The sequence below is a fragment of the Callospermophilus lateralis genome, chromosome 17, assembly GCF_048772815.1.
Source record: "Callospermophilus lateralis isolate mCalLat2 chromosome 17, mCalLat2.hap1, whole genome shotgun sequence".
Classification (NCBI taxonomy): domain Eukaryota; kingdom Metazoa; phylum Chordata; class Mammalia; order Rodentia; family Sciuridae; genus Callospermophilus; species Callospermophilus lateralis.
The window spans coordinates 59,149,552-59,170,811 of NC_135321.1; the positions used below are offsets into that span (position 1 = coordinate 59,149,552).

General features: G+C 51.9%; 1 pseudogene; it reads right to left on the reverse strand.

Moving 5' to 3' along the window:
- LOC143386112 (E3 ubiquitin-protein ligase RNF213-like) overlaps positions 1–19,405 on the reverse strand; it is a 104,299-nt pseudogene extending 84,894 nt beyond the window's left edge.
- Positions 19,406–21,260: the final 1,855 nt, after the last annotated feature.

The following is a 21,260-nucleotide window of genomic DNA, read 5'->3' on the forward strand; positions in this document are numbered from 1 at the left end:
CCCCTCTACACCTGCCCTACTTAGTCACAGGGTCTCTATATGCCTCTAGTAGGTCAGGGGACCCTGACCACCCACACCAGAGCTACTGATGATTGGGGGAAGACTGATACCTCTTCCTCTCTGAGGCCCAGGCTATGCCAGGGCTGTGCTTTCCCTTCATAAATCATAGGCACTCGGACAACAGAGTAAAACTGCTGGAACTGGGTAAAGAAGTTCCTCAGGTTGATGGGGTTCCAGGTCTGGAGGATGCTGAAGATGCGGCCCAGCATGATCTTGGCTGCCATCTTCTTCCCCTTCACCAGCTCCTTCTTCATCTTATTAGTGAAGAGGTTCTGGAATTTCTCCAGTGTCCCAGGAGGCCTCATGCAAATTATGTCATCATATTGATGCCAGTCTATGGGCGACAGCAAGAAAAATGTCACACTTAAGATCTCAAAACCCACCAACCCAAGGTACCACCCCAGAAGACAGAAACACAGGGGAGCAGCCAGGCACAGTGGCACATGTCTATAATGCCAGTGAGGCTGAGGCAGGAGAATCACAAGTTGAAGGTCAGCCTTAGCAACTTAGAGAACCCTTCTGAAAAATAAACAGAAACAGGGGAGTACAGTCAGAGGATTAAAGGAAGGAAGGAAAACAAGTCTGGTAAACTGAAGTGATCAGAACTCACTCCATTAGCTACCATGGGCAGGTCATGCCCCTGAAGAGAGAAATTCTAGACAATCCACAGTGGTGAGCTTAAAACCAAGTCTCTGCTTAGCCATGCAGTTCAGCAAGCCTGGTAAAAGCTTTAAACATAACCATATGCAGGTTAAATATTTTTTATACCAAAACTTCATTCCTCACTAGCAACTGAGTACTGTTCTGGTAAATGAACAGGGTGCATAGTGGAACAGCAACACCCACCCCAAAGAGAACAGTGCAGATCACCCAACAGCCACGAGCCACTAGCAGGTGCCCACTAAAGGGCAAGGGCTGAATTTATGGCTATTCTGAGGACCAACTGCAAGAGACACAATTATAGACCAAGAAAACCCAGTGACATTAACTGTAAAATAATTAGAAAACAAAAGTGGCATAGTTGCACAGCTGAACTCCAGGCAATTTAGGAGGCTGAACCAGGGCGATCCAAATTTTGTGGGCAGCCTGGGTACCTTAGGAAAACGTAACTCAAAATTTAAAAATGAATAAAAGAGCTAGGGATCTGGCTTAGAGGTAGACCAGAGGTAGAACACTTGTCTAGCATGAACAAGGCCCTAGGTTCCATCTCCAGCACTGTCAAAAAAAGAAAGAAAATGAAAAAAAGAGAGAAAACCTATAAGAGGGCAGAGAGCTGGGCATGGTGGTACATGCCTGTAATCCTAGTAACTCCAGGGTTGAAGCAGGAAGACTACAAGGTGGAGATCAGACTCAGCAACTTAGGAGGCCCTAAGCTACTGCATATTACTGTTGAATTGGTAGGCCCTGCCACCCCAGCTCTACCCTGTCCTTTCCTACCCTGCCAGGTGACAGTTGGCCAGGGTTCATATGCTGATTTGGGCATGGCCTCCTCCTGAGCTTCTCCTTAAGCCCACTCTAGCCCCTCTCTTTGTGGGAATTGTTAGAGAAGAAGCTCCATCTTTCCTTGTGGAATTATCTGATGAAGTCCACTTTCGCCTCAAAGCTGAAGTCCTCGGAGTACACTATTGTTATTAAAAATTACATGTACAGGGGCTGGGGTTGTGGCTCAGCAGTAGAGTGCTTGCCTAGCACATGCAAGGCCCTGGGTTCGATCCTCAGAACCGCATAAAAATAAATAAATAAAATAAAGATGATATTGTGTCCAACTAAAAAAAAAATAAATATGTATCATGGTGCACATATAGCCAGCCACTCAAGAGGATGAGGCAGGAGGGCTTCCTTTCTAGTTGGAGCTCAGACACTTGAGGCCAGCCCAGAAAACATATTTTTAAAATCCTGGTTCTCGGAGGTCGCTCAGGATAGAGCTAGGTGCCCAGGCAGGACAGGAAATCCAGTATCTGCAGAGAAGGTCACCAAGGAAGAGCTGCTGAGGGACTGAAGAGGTACAGAGGGTTCTTTCCAAAGATTCAGCAGATGGAATATGGAAGCCACCCAAGTGCCACCAGCAAAATGTGATGAGGACAAATACAGAGTCTCATAGGGAGGCTCTCAACACATTGTCCTGCTTCTGGTCACCACCTGGCCGCCTCCAGGAAGGGCCAGCCAGCAGCTCCCTGTGCTTTGTTCCAGAGTCTGCCCGGTACCCGGGCCCACCCTGCACACAGCCCCAACTCTTCCTTTGGCTTTGTCCTTTCTCCTTTCCATTTCCTCTCTCACCTAAGTTAAACCACAGCAGGGGCAGTGCACAACAGAGGACCCATGCAGACCAGGCAGTCTGGTCCACACAGCCCCACCCAGGCCAGGACACAGGTGCCATGGAGAAGCCCTTTACCTCTGGAGCACAGGAGGGAGGACTTGACATACAGGCAGCGGTTCACGTGCTCGCCTGCCTTCTGCGGCTGCTCATAGATGTACTCCACGGTGCAGTTGGAACCTTGGCCACAGTGAAGGACGTACTTGTAAGGGATGGCTCTATCCAGGCTCTGCCTGGGAATGACAATGCTGCCCTCGATGAGGGACCCGTATTCATGTAAGTTCCTGAAAATCAACAGACACTGGACAGTTATCCGGAAGTCTTACATCAGAAGATTTTGTTCTCAAACACACCAGGAACATAGACCCAAAATTATAGAATGGACACTGACCAAGATGGCATGTCTAGAACAGGGCAGGGCTTCCTTTCTAGTTAGAACAGAAAAAAGAGCCATGGCGAAGTGAGACAAAGAATGCATGCTGGGAGTATCAAACACACTCACCCAGGGAGCAGGGGGACCCTGGGGACTCACTGATCACCTCTAACTAACACCAAGGGGACTGGGGGCCCCAGGACTCACTCAGTGTAGTACATCTCGCAAGCGTCACTCCACTCGGGCTGTCCGAGCTCTTCTCCTCCCCTGATGAACACAGTGTGGAGCTTGGGGTCGAAGGTGACATGCTTGGGGATGATGGCGTGGAAGTACACGGTGATCCCCTCCTCGGGGTTCAGCCAGCTGGAAGAGGGAATAAAGCAGTTGGTCACCAACTGCTCCTGGCCCAGCCCACCTCCTCATTCTCTACTGGTCATTTTCACACCTGGCCACTGCCCACCATGAGTGGCAAAGAAGAGGAAAAGAGAGTGTGAAACCCCAACCTGGCCAGCCCACCTCCCCTGCAAACCCCACAGCTGGACTTGTCACAGGGGCCCTCAACAGGTGCGGACAGCATCCCTGTGCCCTGGGCCTGGGCGGGGCAGCCTGGTACCTTGAGGGGATGGCCTGAGTGCTGGCCTTCTGGTTCTTCTGCTCCTTCTCCTTTGTCATAGCAGCTGTGTAATTTTTGTCACTCCCTTTTGCCTTCCTCAGGTCTTTGGGTTCCAAGATGTTTTTACCTGGTTTTTCTCCAGGAGCAGCCAACCGATCCTTGGTCTCACCCTCCTGAAACGAGCAACCAAGCCCCAGCCTGAAAGGCTGCCCCTCAGCCATGCATCCACAGCAGCCCAGGTGGACTGTCCAGTACTTCCAGTCTACTCCCATGGCCTCTGAGGACCCTTCCCCAACCTTGCCTGGGCCCTCCTCCCTTTCTCACTCCTGGGCACACTAGTTCCTTCCCCTGAGAACAGGCTGCCACAAGATAACCCCAGGCCTTAGCATGCCAATCCTTTCATCTGAATGTGTCTGCAGGGACCCCAAAGCTCACCCCTCACTCCCTCTAGCCTCTGCTCCCCCAGCACCTCCCTGGAAGCCTCAGCCAGCTTCCCTGACTGAGGGGCCACCTTTCCTCATGGCACCAACCATCACATTCCTGGGGACCTTCCTGGTACCAACCATGCTCTTTTTCCCAGCTCACTTCCTGTTGCCCGGCTTGGCCTCAGTCTTCCCCCATCAAGAATGAGAGCTCCTTAAAGGAAGGCTTGGTCTCCTTTGCACTGTCCCTAGCTCTCCATAACGTGCCACACAATCAGACTGAAGATGGGCTAGTGACTGGCTATAGCAGAATGGGCCCGGGAAGGCCAAGCAGTGTCCCCCAGCCCAGCCTGGAGAGAAACTTGTATCTGGCACCGTTCCTTGGAAGCAGGGGGACTTGCCGGCAGCCCATTTGCTGTGGCTGAACCTTATCTTTCATTTGTTTCCCAGCCCTGTTAACTGGAATATCTGGCTCAGCTGTAGTGTCAACTCCCTGGAGGAAATAAAGACCCCAGACTCCTGGGGTCTGAGCCACAGAAAATGGAAAGGCTGTTCTGCCCCAAGGGCTTAAGATCAGCTTTGGCCTTAATGCCCAGTGTAGGGTCAATAGTCCCTTCTTGTCTCCACAGCTGCCCTCCCAGATAGGGAAGTAACATCTCACCCACATGGCATACCAAAGGTGCTAGGGCCAGTCCCATGCCCCTGGCCACCACTCACTATACTCACCCCAGAGGCTGGGACATCCACGTGCTGCCTGGCCCTCTGTGCTTCTTTCTGAGGCTCAGAATCCCCTTTGGACTCAGGCAGCGGGAGCCCCTGGGCAGCATCTTCAGGCTTAGGGTGGGCTTCGCAGGTAGATGTGGGTGGCCCAGACACCTCCTGAGAGAGGCCCCTGGCCCCAGAGGGCGTGGAAGTGTGGAGATCCATTTCTTCCATGTGGTCCTGTGGTTGTGGCCTGCTCTGAGCCACATCTCCTGTGGCTGCACCCCTGCACTGGCCAGCTGGACCAGCATGCAGGGCTTGGCTTTGGGCCAGGGCTGTGTTCTGGGACCAGGGGTGTGAAGGTGAATTTGGACTCTGGGGAATGGAAGGCGATGGGGCCAAGGAACCCTGCTCTGAGGAAGCAGTAATGTCCTGATCCTTCCTCCTTTTCTTCCTTTTGTTCTAAACAGGAGAGACATACCAATTTTACTTCTTAGGTTTACTACAACTTGCCCCACGTTTCCCTCCCATTTTTGTGTCCCAATTTCTCTGGTACAGCAAGCTTAGCTCTGCTGAACCACTTACATTGGTCATTCCTGCAACTAAGAAACCAAGGGTGGGGGGTAGGGGAACCAAGGAGCAAGAGGCCAGGCAGAGCCTTGCACAAAGGGGCTGGGGGTGTCACTACAAGATCGCTCTTGGACACTACAACATTAATGGACTGTTCACGTGACACTCTCGTAGTATGTGTCACAAGCAAGAAAGCCAGAATAAAGGTGAGAAGACTGCAGAGTGTGGAGGAGCAGTAAGACTGCTCCTGAGCTCTGGAAGGCTCAGGCAGCTCCCAGGCAAGGCTCCTGCCTTGGAAACTAGTAACACAGCTTGTGAGGAGCAGGCCACTGGGACCCTGGCCCCAAGGGCTATGATGCTCTAGAGGAGGTGTCAATGGGCCACTGAAAGCAAGTGGTTCGTACATCCTGAGTCCTGGCTGTATGTGGGGACACCCTGCCACCCCAGACAGCTGGGGGTGAGCCTGCACCTGCCCTAGACCCTCACTCCAGGCATTAAGCCATCAAGAAAAGGGAAGAACTTGGGTACATCTGTGCCTAGGATGTGTGGCCTTCTTCTGAGTCACTATGCAGCTTCCCCAAGAATCCTAGCTGACCTTCCTGCAGAACTGCTCAGATGCCCACGAAATCCCTCCAGGTACCCAGAGCATTTAAGAGATTTAAGACAGAAACTTCTCCATCTTCCAAGGGCAACCAAATCACCCAAGACATTGTGAACATGTGCAGTGACTCAGCAGTCTGGGTGGGCCCCAGGGTAATCATTTCCACAGGCTCCTTGGAGGCCTTTGCTGCCTGCTCAGGCCCAGTCATGAGCATGAGATAATTCAGTCACTGGTGGTCTTCTCCATGACACCTCAGGGTCACTAGGAAGCCTCTGAGACTGCTGGACAGGTCTGGGGTCTCCTGACCTTAATGGTGTCTGTCAGCATCCTGATGGTTCCAAGAAATTGCTAAAAACTATCACATCAAAGCAGTGTAGGCTCCGGGAGGGACACACTCCCTAAGCCCTTCCCAGAGACCCTGAAATGTCAGTGCTTAATCCAAGTGGTGCTGCCTCCACACTGAGCCACTGAGTGATATGGGCCTCTGTGAGGCACAAGGACCATGAGGGCATGAGGGCAAAACAGGGTCCTGTCCCACGATGCTGACAGCATCATGAGGCAGGCTAAGACACATCATGAGACATGCCAAGGACAAATCCAGCCAGGAGGGCACGGTGGGAGGTCAGAGGCTTTCTGGAGAAGGTGGCAAGAGGCTGAGTCTGAAAGATGCAGAAGCTGTAATCCAACCTGCTCTGCTTGGCAAGGACTCACAGGTCTTTGTGCACAAACATGAGCCCTGCCTCCTAAGGCTCCTGCTCACCCAGAATGAAAGCCAAAATCCAGCACACAAAGACCCCATGAGGCTCAGGCTGCTCACTGCCCTCACCCAGTACAAGCAGCAGCTCTGGAGGTGAGTGAGGCCTGGACATAGGCAGTGACTCCAGCAGCACCTGGGGGCAGCACTGAGTGCAGAACAACTGAACCAGGGCACCTCCAGGTGGGACACAGGTACATGAGAGCTGGGAGCCAGGGTGAGTGAGGGCAGGTGGGCTTGGGAAAGGCACTCCGCCAGCTCAGCCAACACCTGCAGTAGGCCTCTGCCTTAGGACAGGTGGAGCATCAAGGCTGAGGTGAGAGAGCAGGGAATGGGCAGAAGTGCAGAGGGGCTAAGGCCCAGGATGTGGTCCACATAAGAAATGGAGAGACTTCAATGTCACCAAGGGGGTACAGCATCAGGGATGGGGACAGGCCAGCAACACAGACAGGGATGGCTAGTCCTCATGCAAGTGGGCAGTGGGATATAAATGCCAAGAGGAGGTGGGCAGTGAAGCTCCCTATGGAGGCCCAAGGGAAAGAGGCTGACAGGTGGGTGCTACATGCTTCCAAGCCCCCAGGGCCAGCTGGCTCATCCCTGTAGCAGATAAGGGCTGTGAGGAGCCAGGGGCAGGCTTCAACGAGGACAGTGAGGTCTCGCCCCTGGAAGCTGCTTGACACATCCTTCCAGCAACCTGGCTACCAGAGCTTTGCTGAGGGAGGGCCTCCTGGCAGAGCCACAGGGACATCCACCTGACACACCTTTCCATGAAATTCTCCAATTCCATCCATTTTCCTGAAAATGCCATAATTTTATTCTCTTTTAATGCTGAGTAGTATTCCAGTGTGTATAAATACCACAGTTTCTTTATGAATTCATATGTTGAAGGGCATCAAGTTTGATTCCACAGTTTAGCTATTGTGAATTGAGCTGCTATGAACATTGATGTAGCTGTGTCACTATAGTATGCTGATTTTAAGTCCTTTGGGTACAGAGCAAGGAGTGAGATAACTGGGTCATTTCCCTCTGTTCTGAAGGAGCATCCTTTGTTCCCTGGATGAAGCACTGAGGCAGGGAACTGTGGATGCCATGTGACCAAGGAATGGGATGGTCCAGAGCACTAGAGGCAGTGGCCAGGAGGGTAGGGAGGCAGTGCAGACAGGCAGAGCCACACCTGCACTTCAGGGCTACCAGCTGGGTGCCTAGATTGATCTTGCCTACAGCCTCAGGATTCATCGGTGATATGAGCAATAAATTCAACATAACCAATGTGAGTTGCATTTTTGGTAATTTGGAAACAAAACATTTCTAATGGTTTGAATAATCAAATCTCAGATTAGGTTATTTTCTTCTTACAGAAGTGAAAACTAAGTCCAGGTAACTAATGTCCTAACTGCCAGGATGAAATGGATGCTGGGGTCTTGTAGATACCTGCAGGTTACCACGTGGCACAGAGGACCCTCCAGGCCCATCAGAGCACACACCCTGCTTCAACCTTAGAACAGCTGCTAGCTGCCCTCTAGGAGGGGAGTGGTCAGCAGGGAGGCACTCAGCAGCAGGACGTTAAGAGGGCAGGCACCCTGGGTTGGGGCTTGCAGGTGCCCTGAAGAGGGCCTGGCTGTACCCTCCATGAAAAAGTGGTGTGGAGACTGCAGGAAATGCAGAGGTGGCCCAGGGAAAACCCTTGGAAGGACCCCAACCAGTTCCTGGAGGACAATGCCAGGGAAGTTGGTCAGTGACAGCCCCCTGTGTACCCACACCCTTTTGGCCATACCTGGGCAGCAGCAGGCCACTCATTTCCAATACAAGCACAGCCTTTTTTGGCCATACCTGGACAGCAGCATGCCACTCATTTCCAATACAAACACAGCCCAAATCCTTGATGGACAGAACTGCAGAAGCTCAGGTGCCCCTGGAGGAAGGTCCATACCGGGCTTCCAAACTCACCAGGGCCCAGCCCAACTCATGTGTGAAACAATGTGTGACCATGGTACTCAGGACAAACCATAGCCCTCCATGAGTGACCGCATCCCCCTGCAGGGGTGAAGAGGCTCTGCTTTCCTCATGTGCATAGCACCTTCATTACACAAGTGAGCTTCTTGTGTTGTAGTGAACCTGGAACACACCCAACCAATGCTCTGGAAAATGACAGGGCAGAATCTGAACCCCAAAGAGCAGACATCAAGCTCAGTAGGGTACACACCATACCACTGGTGTCTCAAGCACAGCCTGCTGATGGGCCTGTGCCCAACTTGGATGCCACCTGGCTGATAAGTAGACCCCTGGGTGGCCTGTGGATGTCAAGGGAGAGACTTCCACAAGAAATAGAAGCTGGGAGTCAGGGTGAGCAGGCAGGATGTGCAGCACAGAACAGAAAGATGGCACCCCCAAAATGACCTGCCACAAGGCCCAAAACCTGAATGGGTGCTGCTGCCTCACAAATAGCCCAGTTTCCAGCTCAGCCCTCTCAGTGGAGGCGTGAGGGTGACCAGCTATTCCAGGGCTGGCTGGAGGCTCTGCAGCCAGAAACACAGACTACCTGCTCATCGTCCGCAGTGAAGGTGTCCAAGACCTCGCACAGAGCAGCCTCATTCATTCTCCTCTTGCTGGGAAGGCACTGGGCAGCTGCCTGCTCACCAGGTACATCCTCTATGGCATCTACAGAAGGTCCAGAGGCCACTACCTGTTGAGACATGACCCCTTCATGACAGCGCAGGGTCACCCACATACCCTGGAGCCCTGCCTCAGCCAGGCCTAATTAGGGAAACCTCATGGAGCAGGGAAAACACAACACAGAGCCCAAGGCAGCTGAGGCCAATAGGAAGGGGGATGCAGGTGGGCAAATCAGGTCCTGGTCCCCTGGAGCATCCACCTGAACACCTGGGCCCCTGCTTCCAACAAATACAGCTACAGAGGCACCAGAGGGGGCAGGTCATTCCAGGCACCCAATGCTCAGCCAAGCACAGCCTTCAGAGCCTCCGGAGGCCAGGTGTGCCTCCACCAGGAAGCCTCTGTCAAATCATACCAGCAAAAGGCTGAGGAAGGGAAGCCACTGAGGGCCTAGGGCCACTTGGAGCCTCCCACCTGACCCACTCAGGCCCCTGCTAGGTCGCTTCCTTGCTGCCGGAAGAACAAATCTCTGAGCCTCTGGAAGGATGCAGAGCCAGCAAGCAGAAGCCCACAAGCCAGCATCCAGTGGCCACTGAAGAAAGGGCCAGAAGGAGGCTGGCCACCTCCCCATGGCCCTGTGGACCATAGCACTCTCTTGGGCAGGTGGTAGGACATGCTCAGTTCTGCTGGGGAGGGCTGGGAAGTGGCTGGTGACTTCATCCTGGCTTCTGAGGTCCAGGCCACCCCCAGCTCTGCCCACCCTCTGGGAACATCAGGTATTAGCTCGGACACCTCCTCTCAACAGCAATACCAGCTCAGGTGAAGCATGATGCAGGCTCACTATGGGACTGGGAAGCCACTGCCCAGAGACACTTACCATGCTCACCTGTGCACTTAGCTCCCAATTTCTTTCAGTTGCAGCTTCTGCACCTTCAGGCATGTGTTTTAAATAAATCTCCTGTGACAACACCACACGCAGTGTGAAAATCATACAAAATAGACAGTTTGGAGTGGTTTTGCTGCTGTTTTGTAGTGCGGGGGCTGGAACCCAGGGACTCACACATGCTGGCAAGTGCTCCACATGGAGCCACACCCCTGCCCCAAACATTTGAAAGTAAACACTCAACAATGTCATCAATCACCACCTGTACTAGGCTCCCACTTCATCACCCCAAAAGCAACCAATCTCACAGTGCCCCTAACCCCTGCCAATTCTGAGCTACTCATCTCTCTGGATGAGCTTGTTCTGCATGTTTCCTATAACAGGCCTCACACAGTTTGTGCCTTGCACCTCGGGTTCCTTCTTGTAGCACTGCGTGTCTGAGGTCCACCCTTGTTACAGTTTGGATACGTACACTTTCTTCTTAATTATGGCTGACTGATATTCCACCGAGTGTATACAGCCTAAGTAGTTTACCTGCTGTTCACCCACTGAGGACAACCTGGGTTGCTGTGCCACTGGACTGCCATGGCTCTGCTGCTCTCAATGTGCAGACAGGCATTTGTTCAAACCTGTTCTCTTTTCTCTTGGATGAATACTTAGTGGAACTGCTGGGTCATATGGCCATTCTGAATTTAACTTTCTGATAAGCTGCCACACTGCTTTACAGAGTAGCTGTAGGATTTCACATTCCCCCCAGCATGACACCACAGTTCCAACTTCTCCACCTCCTCACCGACCCCTGTGATTTGACACTTCTTATCACAGCTATCCTAGTGTGTTTTAGGTGGTGTGTCAAGAAGTTTTGCATTGCACTTAACCACCAATGGGTGCTGATGCCTTTCACAGGCTTCTTGGCCTCTTGTGTATTTTCTTTGGAGAAAAGCTTTTGCAACCCAGGTGTGGCAGTGCATAATTGTTATTGCAGCTGCTCCAGAGGCTGAGGCAAGAGGATCTCAAGTTCAAGGCCAGTCTGGGTGATTTAGTGAGACCATCTCCAAATAAAATAAGGACTGGGATGCTGTTCAGAGGTAGTGTTGGTCTAGCATGCAGGAGGCCCTAGATTCAATTCCCAGTATGAAGAAAGAAGGGAGGGGAAGGCAGGCTGCTTCAGGCACATCTTTTGTCCAGAATTAAGTTGGACTGTCTTTTTGTTGTTGAGTCATGAGTTCTTTATATATCATGGATACTAAACCCTTATCTGATACATGATTTACAAATACCTCTCCATTCCATTGACTGCCTTTTCAGTTTTTCTTCTCCTCCTCTAAATGAAAAAAGTTTTCATTTTGATGAAGTCCAATTTTTCTACTTTTTCCTTTTGTTTCTAGTGCTTTCGATGCCACAATTAAGTAAGTTTTGTTAAACATTTGGTGACCAAATGCCAACTCTATGATATTCCCTCAAATTGAGTTTTATTTCTATAAAGTCATCAGTAATGTCTCCACCTTCATTTCTACTTTAGTTTCTTTCACACCTTTTAAAAATATATGTTTTATTTGTTTGTTTGTTTATTTATTTTCATGTGGTGTTGAGGATGGAACCCATGTGCTAGGCAAGGGCTCTACCCCAGTCTGGCATCTTTTCTCATTGGTGTTTTGCAATTGCACACATTGATGGTGTTTCTTGTTGCATATTGGTGCATACAATACACAATGTAACAATACCATTTGGCCAGGATTCCTCCCCAGCAGTTCCCCTCCCTCCCCACCTCCCACCTGCACCTTCTTTTCTTCCACTGGTCTCCCATTGATTGTCATGAGGTCTTCCCCCACCTTCCTTTCCCTTTTTCCTCTATAGCTTCCACATAAGAGATAAAATATAGGACCCTTGACCTTCTGAGTTCTTTACATATTATCTCCTTTTTTTTTATTAGTCTAAAAGTTTATGGATCTTGTTGGTCTTTTGAAAGACTCAACCTTTTGATTCATTGATTTTTCTCTGTTGCTCTTCTATTCTCTCCTTCTAAAAAAAAATTCTGCTCTAATATTTAGTATTTCCTTCATTCTTTGTCTTTGGGTTTAGTTTCCTCACCTTTTCCTAGTTTCTTAAGGTATGAAGTTGAGATTGGACACAGGGCTCTTGTCCTCAATCGTTTTCTTTCTTTCTTTCTTTCTTTCTTTCTTTCTTTCTTTCTTTCTTTCTTTCTTTCTTTTCTTCTTCTTCTTCTTTTTTTTTTTTCAACAGGGTCTTACTAAGCTGCTGAGGCTGGCCTTGAACTTTGGATCCTCCTGCCTGGGCCTCCTGGTCACTGGGATTACAGGCATGTACCATTGAGCACAGCTATGGTTTTCTGGTTATTGCTCATTTTTTTCTTCCACAAAGATTCTTCAACTTACTCTATGAATGTTTAAAAAGAACCTTGTCCTGCTGTGCAATGCAACATTTTTAATTGCCGTGCCCTATGTGTCTCTGCAGTGACTCTCACTGGAAGTTTCAGCCAAGCCTTCAGTATCCCTCAAGATCCAGGTTTGGGTGGCCTTCCCTGCTGAGGAAGAGGTGACTCCAGGGAAAGGAAACAACCATACACCACACATACATACCTCTTTCTTCACACACAGGCCTTGCACCCTGACACACATGCACAAATCAGCACTCACCTCACACACACTACATACACCAGACACTACACACATATACCTTCCCCTGCAGGCATCACATATATTGCACCCCAGTGTGTCACTGCCACACTCCGAACCACAGAGCACCCTCTGCAAGGAACCTCACAAACCAGACCCAGCCCAGGAACAGAAAGCCCCAATCCCCTCCATGCCCAGGAGGAAGCCTGGGAGCAGGTGCCACACTCTGGGTGTCTGTGAGCTGGAGCTGAGTCAGGGAGCACACCTAGTGCTCCTGAACACCTGCAGGGAGATCCCTCTCAGAAGCTTCCTGGGGCTCCAGTGGGTTCCTTTACCAAACAATAATTCCCCAGTGCCTGACAACTCCCAGAGGCCAATGGGGCCTCACTCTGAGGAAGAGCACCTGCCAACCAGGGAGCACCCACACATGGACCCTGCAGCACAGTAGAGGTGCACCCAGCCCCATACCTCAACACGTAGACCCAGAGGAGAGTGGGACCCACACTTGGCCCAGCCACAGCTCCTGAGACACCCACATATTTGGTCTAGGGCTGGGAAAGGAAGGTGGAGATCCAGGACCTGAAGCCTGTAGACTCCTGTGGAGATGGACCAGACACTGGGGCAGTCAGGCCACTGCCCATGTGGTAGCACTTCTAGGGCCAGCTGGACTGCAGTGCAGTAAGTTTGCAGGGAAAAAGTCGGGCAGCAGGGGACACATGGAGGCAGTGAGGGTGGCTCAGACAGCCCAGCTTAGCCACCAGGGAAACAGAGCAGGGGCAGGGATGGGTGGAGGCAGCATGGCTCACTCACTCTTTGGATGGTCCAGGACCCTTCATCGGAACTGGGGTCAGCTGCATTTTCCTGCCAATCACTGGAGCCTGGGGACAAGCACAGGTCCCCATCTTCCTTCAGCACTTCCCTGCATTCCATCTCTTCCTTCAGGGATTGGGCCACCAAGGAGTTACTGTTCTCAGAATCTACACAGGCAGATGAAGGACAGGTCAAATCATGGAAAAGGCAGGCCACACTGGGATGACCCCTGCAATATCAGCCCTATCCTCCCCAAAGGCCGTGGTGTGGTTTCTGCTACCAGCCAGGCAGGATGTGGCCAAGGATTCAGCCCCAGCTGCAAAGAGTGAATCAGACAGAAAGAGCCTGGGCTGGCAGGTGCATGTAACCCAGCAACTGGGGAGGCTGAGGCAGGAGGATTCCAAGTATGAGGCCAGCCTCAGCAACTTAGTGAAGCCCTGTCTCAACATAAAAATAAAAAGGGCTGGGAATGTGGCTCAGTAATAGAACACCTCTGGGTTCAATTTCTATTACCAAGGAAGAAAGAGAAAGGGGTGGTGCAGGAGAAATGGAGAGGAAAAGAAAAGAAAGGGGCAGGGCAGGGCCAATGTTCACAATACTCCAAACTCTGCAGCTCTAAAACAGAATCTGCCCTTTCCTTCCTACAAGAAAACTCCTCCTTCCTCAGGGGCAGGAAGCCTCAGTCCAGGTACCTCCCAGTGGAGGCCTGCCTCCCTTAGCCTAACACTACCCCATCCATCTACCCTCTTGTCTGTAGAGAACCTCACCTGGCCAGATATGTCACCAACAGAGTGCACACACAGCCACTCAAGATTGCATACCTGAGCCCAAATTTGATCCTTCAAAGACTCTCTCTTGTCAAACCTGGGTCTTGATGACATGGTGCCATTTCAAACCTGTGCCTGGAACCTTCTCTGAGCTGACTGCCCAGACCTGGCCCAAGGCCCAGGTCTGCTGGGCTCCAGGTGTTCCCTCCCCTAACCCCTGCTCTCTTTCCTCTCCCAGCTCTTTTACCACTGCATCTCCTCCCTACACATTCTATGAAGACCTTAGGCCCAGAGTGCTGGAGGAAGAAGACCCTCAGTTACACACACTAAAGGAGGCCCAAATGCAGGTCTCAGACCCTATACCAAGTCCTCGTGCAGGACTCAGACCCTATGCCGAGTCCCTGTGGAGAACTCAAGCTCAACACCACCCACATGCAGGACTCAGACCCTATACCAAGACTTCTAACTGCCCCACACAACACATCACCAAAAAGTTGGAAAATTTTCTGCCACATACCCCACTCCCAGACCACTTTCCTTTCACAGCTGACATTTAACAATAAACCCAGGATTCTGACGGGCCTCTCTCCCATTATACCAGCTGGACGGGCAACCTCATCCAGTCAGAACCTGGCATCTTCTCTGGCCCCAGGGACAGACTCAGGAGCTCCAGGGCTCCTACTGGAGTTGGACACACCCACCCTCTCCTGGGGGGGCCACGATGATGAGCTGGATGTTGGACCTTGACCAACATGAGTTTCACCTGCAGCCTGAGGAAATAGCTGTCATGTGCAAAAGGGTTGGGCTTCCAGGACCACAGAAAGGAGCAAGACCCTAGGCATACCCAAACTTTCAAGCCAGGTCCTGGCTTCCTGTGTTCTGCAACACAAACAGCCCCAGGGACTGTAAATCTCAACAGGCAGTCCAACAAGAACAAATACAAGTGGCCATCTGATTTCCAAAAGACATCTGGCTTCCCTGTTAATGGAGATTATAATTGGATCCACAGGTGCCACTTCTGCTCACCCCACTGGACTATGAACAAAATGAAGCACCCTCAGCACTGGGGTGGGGAGGGTGGAAGAGGAGATGAAACCTCAGGCACACTGCAGCCAAGGCAGCTAGAGAGGCTGGGGGCTAGCAGAGGTTGCCCTGGTAAGCATTCAGTACTGGAGTGCAGGAACATGTTCTCTAGACAGACTGGCCAGGAGCAGGAATCTGTCTAGGGAAGCAGCCCAGCAGCTGCAGGTGAATGGGCATAGCCAGGCCAGGCTGCCCACAGCTTCAGACCCTGCCAGGTCAGAGCATTCCATCTGCTCAGCACACCAATTTCCTTAGAAATGTGAGGAAGAGCTGGACACAGTGGCAAAAACTTGTAATCCTAGCAACATAGGAGTCTGAAGCAGGAGGATCACAGGTTCAAAGCCAGACTCAGCAATGAGGTCCCGTCTCAAAATAAAAAAATAAAAAGGGCTGGGGATGTGGATCAATGGTTAAACACCCCTGGGTTCAATCCCCAGGACCAGAAAGTGTGTGAAAGCTCACACCAGCTCACTAAAACTAGACAAGCTCCAAAGGCCCCTGAAATGCTCCACTTCAAGAGATCAAATGCCAAATGTATGTTTTGATAATTCTGTTACAACTCAAAAGCAAACACACCAGAGCACAGCACAGCAGGCTTTGCCAGCCCATTGTGTGGCAGGTGCTGGGGGCAGAGGGGAGCAAAACTGAGACACCAGATGCCACAGCCCAGGCCTCTTCCCCACCTGGTGGACATGCACTCCCAAGCTGGGCCTCCAGTGGAGTCCCCTGGGAGGCCTCAAACAGAAGGGACCTTGCTATTTGGACTTCATTCTTGTTAGATGGGGTCTTACCCACTCATGCAAGGGACTGGACTGAACCGCACCCACCCTGGGCCTCAGAGTTAAGGCTGCTTCCCTCCCAAGTGGTGTTCACCATCCTGGCTCCAAGCAGCACACTCCCCACCTCCCAGGAGCCTTGATGTTCTGGCGACTCTGAACTTACTTCCTCCATCATAGAAACATACATCCTCCAGGAAAACACAGAATAAAAAAGAAACACGCTGTCTGGACCATCACGCCTCCTCCAGGAACCTCCCAGCATTGGGGAAGGAGTTCCAACTGGGTCCCTGGGTACCTGGGCAGGAAAGGGTGGCCCACACCTCTCAAAGCCCTCACCTCACCCCCACCCCCTGCCTGGGCAGAGACCCCAGGTTTCCCCCCATGCCTTCATCCAAGGGACCTCTAGGCCTGAGTACCTGGCAGAACACACGGGGGCCTGGGATTCCTAGCAGCAGGTGAAACCACCTGGAGAACCTCCAAGTGACTGAGAGGAGTGGCCTCCCTCTGCTGCAGAGCCAAGTTCCCAGTTCCTGTTTCAGCTTCAATTCCTGTAAACAGCTAACCCCAGGTGTGAGGAAGCCAGGGCTGGCACCCCTGCCAGGCTCTGGCTGAGGTGAGGTGCCAGGCCACTCTGCCCTCTCCCGCTACCTGCAGGGATGGGCACCCCCTGGAAGGCAGCCCCTGGTAGTGTAATGGATGACAAACCCAGGCCTGGATATGAAATAAACTATAAAAACACTGCGATGAGAAGTAGTGCCTAGAAAAGGGAGGGTTCCTGCCCTTTCTAGTCAGTTATCTCCAGGAAACCTGATTAATAGAATAGACCCCTGTCTTTTGCCTTTTGGAATGTAAATAACTACCCCTAGGAATATAACTTCTCCCCTTTGAAGGCTCAGGGACATGGCTAGAGATTTGCCCTTTGCTGCTTCTTCTCTGATTCCTGCCACAGTAGGACTCCAGTATGAGAAGAATCAGGGGCATTTGATAAAAAGGCCCCATGTCCCTGTTCTCAGGAAGATCCCCCTTTGTTCTGGTTCTGCTGGCAAGTGGTTCTGGGCCCATCCCAGGCCCTTGCCAAAAATAAAAAGGGGCAGAGGCTCTGCAGCAGGATGAAGGTGGATTGCCACTTCCCAAAGGGATGGGGACTAAATGAAGCCCCTCAGGGTGCTGTGCCTTTTCTGGCCACGGTCAGGGACCCCCCTTTCTTGTCGCATCATTGATTTTAATGCCAACCCCACAGCAAGCCTATGAAGACAGGCTGGCACTGTTTATCACTCAGACCAGCGCCCCTTTTCTCCCTCAAACCAGGACCAGCAAGACCTCAAACACAGTTCAACCTGCATGTGGGCTCCAGAGGGTTCAAGTCCTATCTCTTCCTGTTACTAGCTGTGTGGCTGTGACAAGTTACTTAACCTCTCTGTGCTTCACTCTCAACATCTGTAGGACAGGGATTTATAATAATGTCATGTTTAGCACCGTGCTGGGAACATCACAGTTAGCAGCTTGGCTTTTTAAAAATCTCTGGGACTGCAAACCCTCCCCTCCCGCCAAGGCCCCAGCTGGCAGATGTTCTTCCTGATACCCAGGGGTGGGGAACCCTGGCAGGCTTCACCATTCCACAGCTCAATCTTCACAAGGCAAGGAATCTACAGCCACTCAGGATCACCAAGTGCATCTGCCCTAGGCCCAAGGTGCAAGGCCCAGCTAGGTTCCAGAAGAAAAGATGGACTCCAAATCTCACTGTAATTCAAAGCCCTTCCCCAAAGAGCCAGAGACAAAACACCAAGGAAGCAAAACTCAACCAAAGAAAGCAGCTGCCTCCTCACACCTCCTGTGACTCAAAGAAAGCACCTGAAAATGAGAGCATACCCAGGCAGAGCAGGGGGAGAACCCACCCCTACCCACTCACACCCATGACACCTGCTCACACTCGGACTAAGGGTTAGCTGTGAGTGAGCAGCAAGTTGAAATAAGGACTTTGTCCCCACTCAAGCACAGGTGTGTGTGGCACCTCTCCAGAGCACATGTGTGGTCCTCTCCCAGGCCCTCCCTGCTATGCACAGGTTGCAGATTCAAAGGGTGCTCTGGGTGTCCTTGGGGCTGGGGGAGGGCAGTGCTGCCCTCTGGGAGTGCTGTGCCACTTAGGCTCTGGGGCAGTGGGACAAGAGCAGGGGAGGTAGTTTCTCTATCCCTGTCTTCAGCAAGGAAGACCCATCTGACAGCTGGTGCCCTCTGTCCCTCCACCGACAGCCTGGGCAGGCTGCGGGGACCCCTCCCAGGGTATTGCAAACCCACAGAGCCCTCCCCCTTCAGCAGCCTCAGAAACCTCCCAAGATATCCTCTGGAATATCCAGGGCCCTTCAGCTCAGCCGGAGGCTTTTCATCCCCAAGGGGGACTAAACTCCAGTTCCATCAAAGAAAAGAGACTGGAAACTTTAAGCAGGACAGATGATGACTCCAGTAAAGAACCTCACAAAACTGCTTGAGGAAAGTGCCCCCTGGGAAGAGTTCTGTGTGGGGAGGGGCCAGGCCTCCCTGAGGCTGCAAGCTGGCCCTGCTCCCATCTGCCTGGAAGGCACAGATGCCCATACTCTCCACTTACCCCAGTGCCTCTTGGGATTTGCCTGGTCCTGAGGCTGTAGGAGGCAGCCTCTCTTCACACTGACTACAGAACTTGGAGGCCTCCTGGCAGGAGATGTGCTGTCTCTGGCTGGGGGATCCTCAAGCCCAGTGTCCGTTCCCCTGTAGGTCTGAAAGAGAAGCAAGAGTTCCCAAGGCAGCAGCTATAAACTGTGCCTCCTGTCATGTGACCACAGTCCCATTTAAGTTTCATTTTGTGAGAAAGTGAGATAGCTATAGCCAGAAAGTTCCCCCGGCCAATGGAAATCCAGCAGCAGTTTGACTCTGGTGGCTGCTCATGGTCATTGCCCAATCCCAAGTCCCACTCTGCCCTGGATCCCCTTCCATCCAGAAGCCCCCTTCTGTCTCGGCCATCACCCAGGGAGGCTAAGACTGCAGCTCAGACTGCAGGCCAGGCCAGCTTTCCAGACAACCACTGAGAACTTGGGGGAGGTGGGCAGGGAACTCAGGTGGAACTTCAGCTATGGAAGAACCTTGGCCTAACACAGATGACCCCTAGGCAGCCTGCAAAGCTGCTTGGAAAGCGAGCTTTTCTCCTAAAAGTTACTACAGCGGTTACAGAGGTAGAGCCGCAGGTCCCAGATCCCACGTCCCGCTGCGCTAAGCGCTCTAGCTGCAGCCTTTTCACCCCAGCTGTGCTGTCTGGGGGCTCCTGCACGACCCCCGGGCTGGAGGGGGACACGGGTAGGTGGACTGTCCTCCAGGGATGTCGCACCGTACCCAGGAAAGGCCTGCAGCCCCACCGCCTGCAGCCGGAGAGCTGGGGTCCGGACAGCGCTGAACCGCATCCCTGCCAAAGGGAAACTTTGAACCAGCAGGAGGAGGCGGCCTGCGCTTAAGGACGCAACACTGCCCCAGGGCCTCCTCACCACCCGGCCTTGCACCCCGACCCGTGGGACCTTAAGTGCCCATTGGACAGCACCCAGCCCAGCGAGACTCATAACCCGCAGCTGCATCCTGCATCACCTTCTCTAGAGGTCTCTGGCGCCCAGGAGACCTATATTCCGCCTCCCCGCACCCTACGCAATGGAATCCGGTATCCAAGGAGTGAATCCTTGCCACAGGGACCCTTGGCACTCACGAGACCCGCAGACCCCCATGTCTGAATCCTGCCCAGCGAAATCCCGCCACCTACCCGCTGGCACCTACAGGGCAAAGAACCTAGCTGAGGTCCCGCGCTCTTTTCATCCACAGGTCACGAGCCTCGAGCCTCGAGGCGCCTCCTCTCAGCCAGCCTCCTAGCCACTGCTGGGTACTAGGGATGTGGCCTGAATTCCCCACCACGTGATTCCCCCAGAGGACCTGGCACCCTCCCAGATCACCGCTCCTTCCCCCAGGCGTCCCCTGCCGCTTTGCTTTGCGCCTGACAGGTAATGGAGGAGGCTCTGATCCTGATTTCCGCGGGCTCCGGGTCCCTGAATCCTCCTCACACCCACCGAGGGCCAGGAGAGCCTTAGGATCCTCCCATCTCAGCCTCCAGAGTGGCTGGGATTATAGGTGTGCCCCTGGGCCCAGGATGAGTCATATTCTTTTGGTGTTGGTTGCCATCCCCTAACAGAATTGCATGGCCAGCTAGTGGGTCACTGTCCTCCTTCACAGGGAACTTATGATGCTAATTCATTTATTTCTTAAATGTGAACTTCAGAGACATCAGAGAAATTCAAGTGGGGGCTGCTGAGAATTCTCACCTCAACAAAACCAGTGAGAAAACTTGCAAAAAAAAAAAAAAAAGGCCCAATCAGCCTTTTAAGAATTCTGGAAATTAGGAAAAAAAAAAAAAAAACACTACATTTTATTGGTGTGTGTTAATTTTACAGGATGATGAGTATTATAGGGGTGTATTTGTACCTACAAGGAAACATAATTTGGCCAACTTCATCTCTAGTATCTTCCCACTCCTTCCCATGCTCCTTCTTCCTGATTCCCTCTCTATGCTAAATGTTTCCCTTCAACTCTCCGTCTTAAAATCTTAGCTTGCTCTTATCTCTACAGTCCTTCAGGGCCACATAGAATAATAGTGAAAGTTTCATAAGAATTCTGGAAATTAACCAGCCGAGATAGCAATCTGGGAGCATTTATTTAAGAAAAATGGTGGGGCTTTGTAAGGATAGTGACTTCTGTAGCATTTTGACTTGGCTCATCCCTGCTACCCCCTCCAATTCTGTGGCATCCTTGAAACAACAGGGAGGTGTACTCCCTCTTTGGAGTTCCTGGAAGGCATCCCTCCTTAGCAAGGCTGGATTTCTTTGACCTGTCATCCCTGGAAAAAGAGGACAATGAAACACCATGTCCCTTAAGTCTCCCTCTCTGTTCACAAGAACCTAGCCATGTCAAGGCACTAATTAGAGAGCATAGCTGGGCCAGAATGTCCACAGTACACATTGTCCCATGGACACTGGCGTTCTCTCACACTTGCTGGGAATCAGGGCAAGTTAGTGTTACCTGTAGAAAGCTACTTTTGTGTGTGCTCACCAAGTTCTTTTGTGTGTGCTCACCAAGTTCTCTGGGTACTTTGGGTGGGACAAAGCTAGCTAAGCTGATCTGCTGGTAACCCCCACAGCCCCTCCCTGGGGAAACTAGTGCAGATCAGAGCACACTGGAGAGGGAAAGGCACTGTGGGGATGGAACACTATTCCCTGGAGA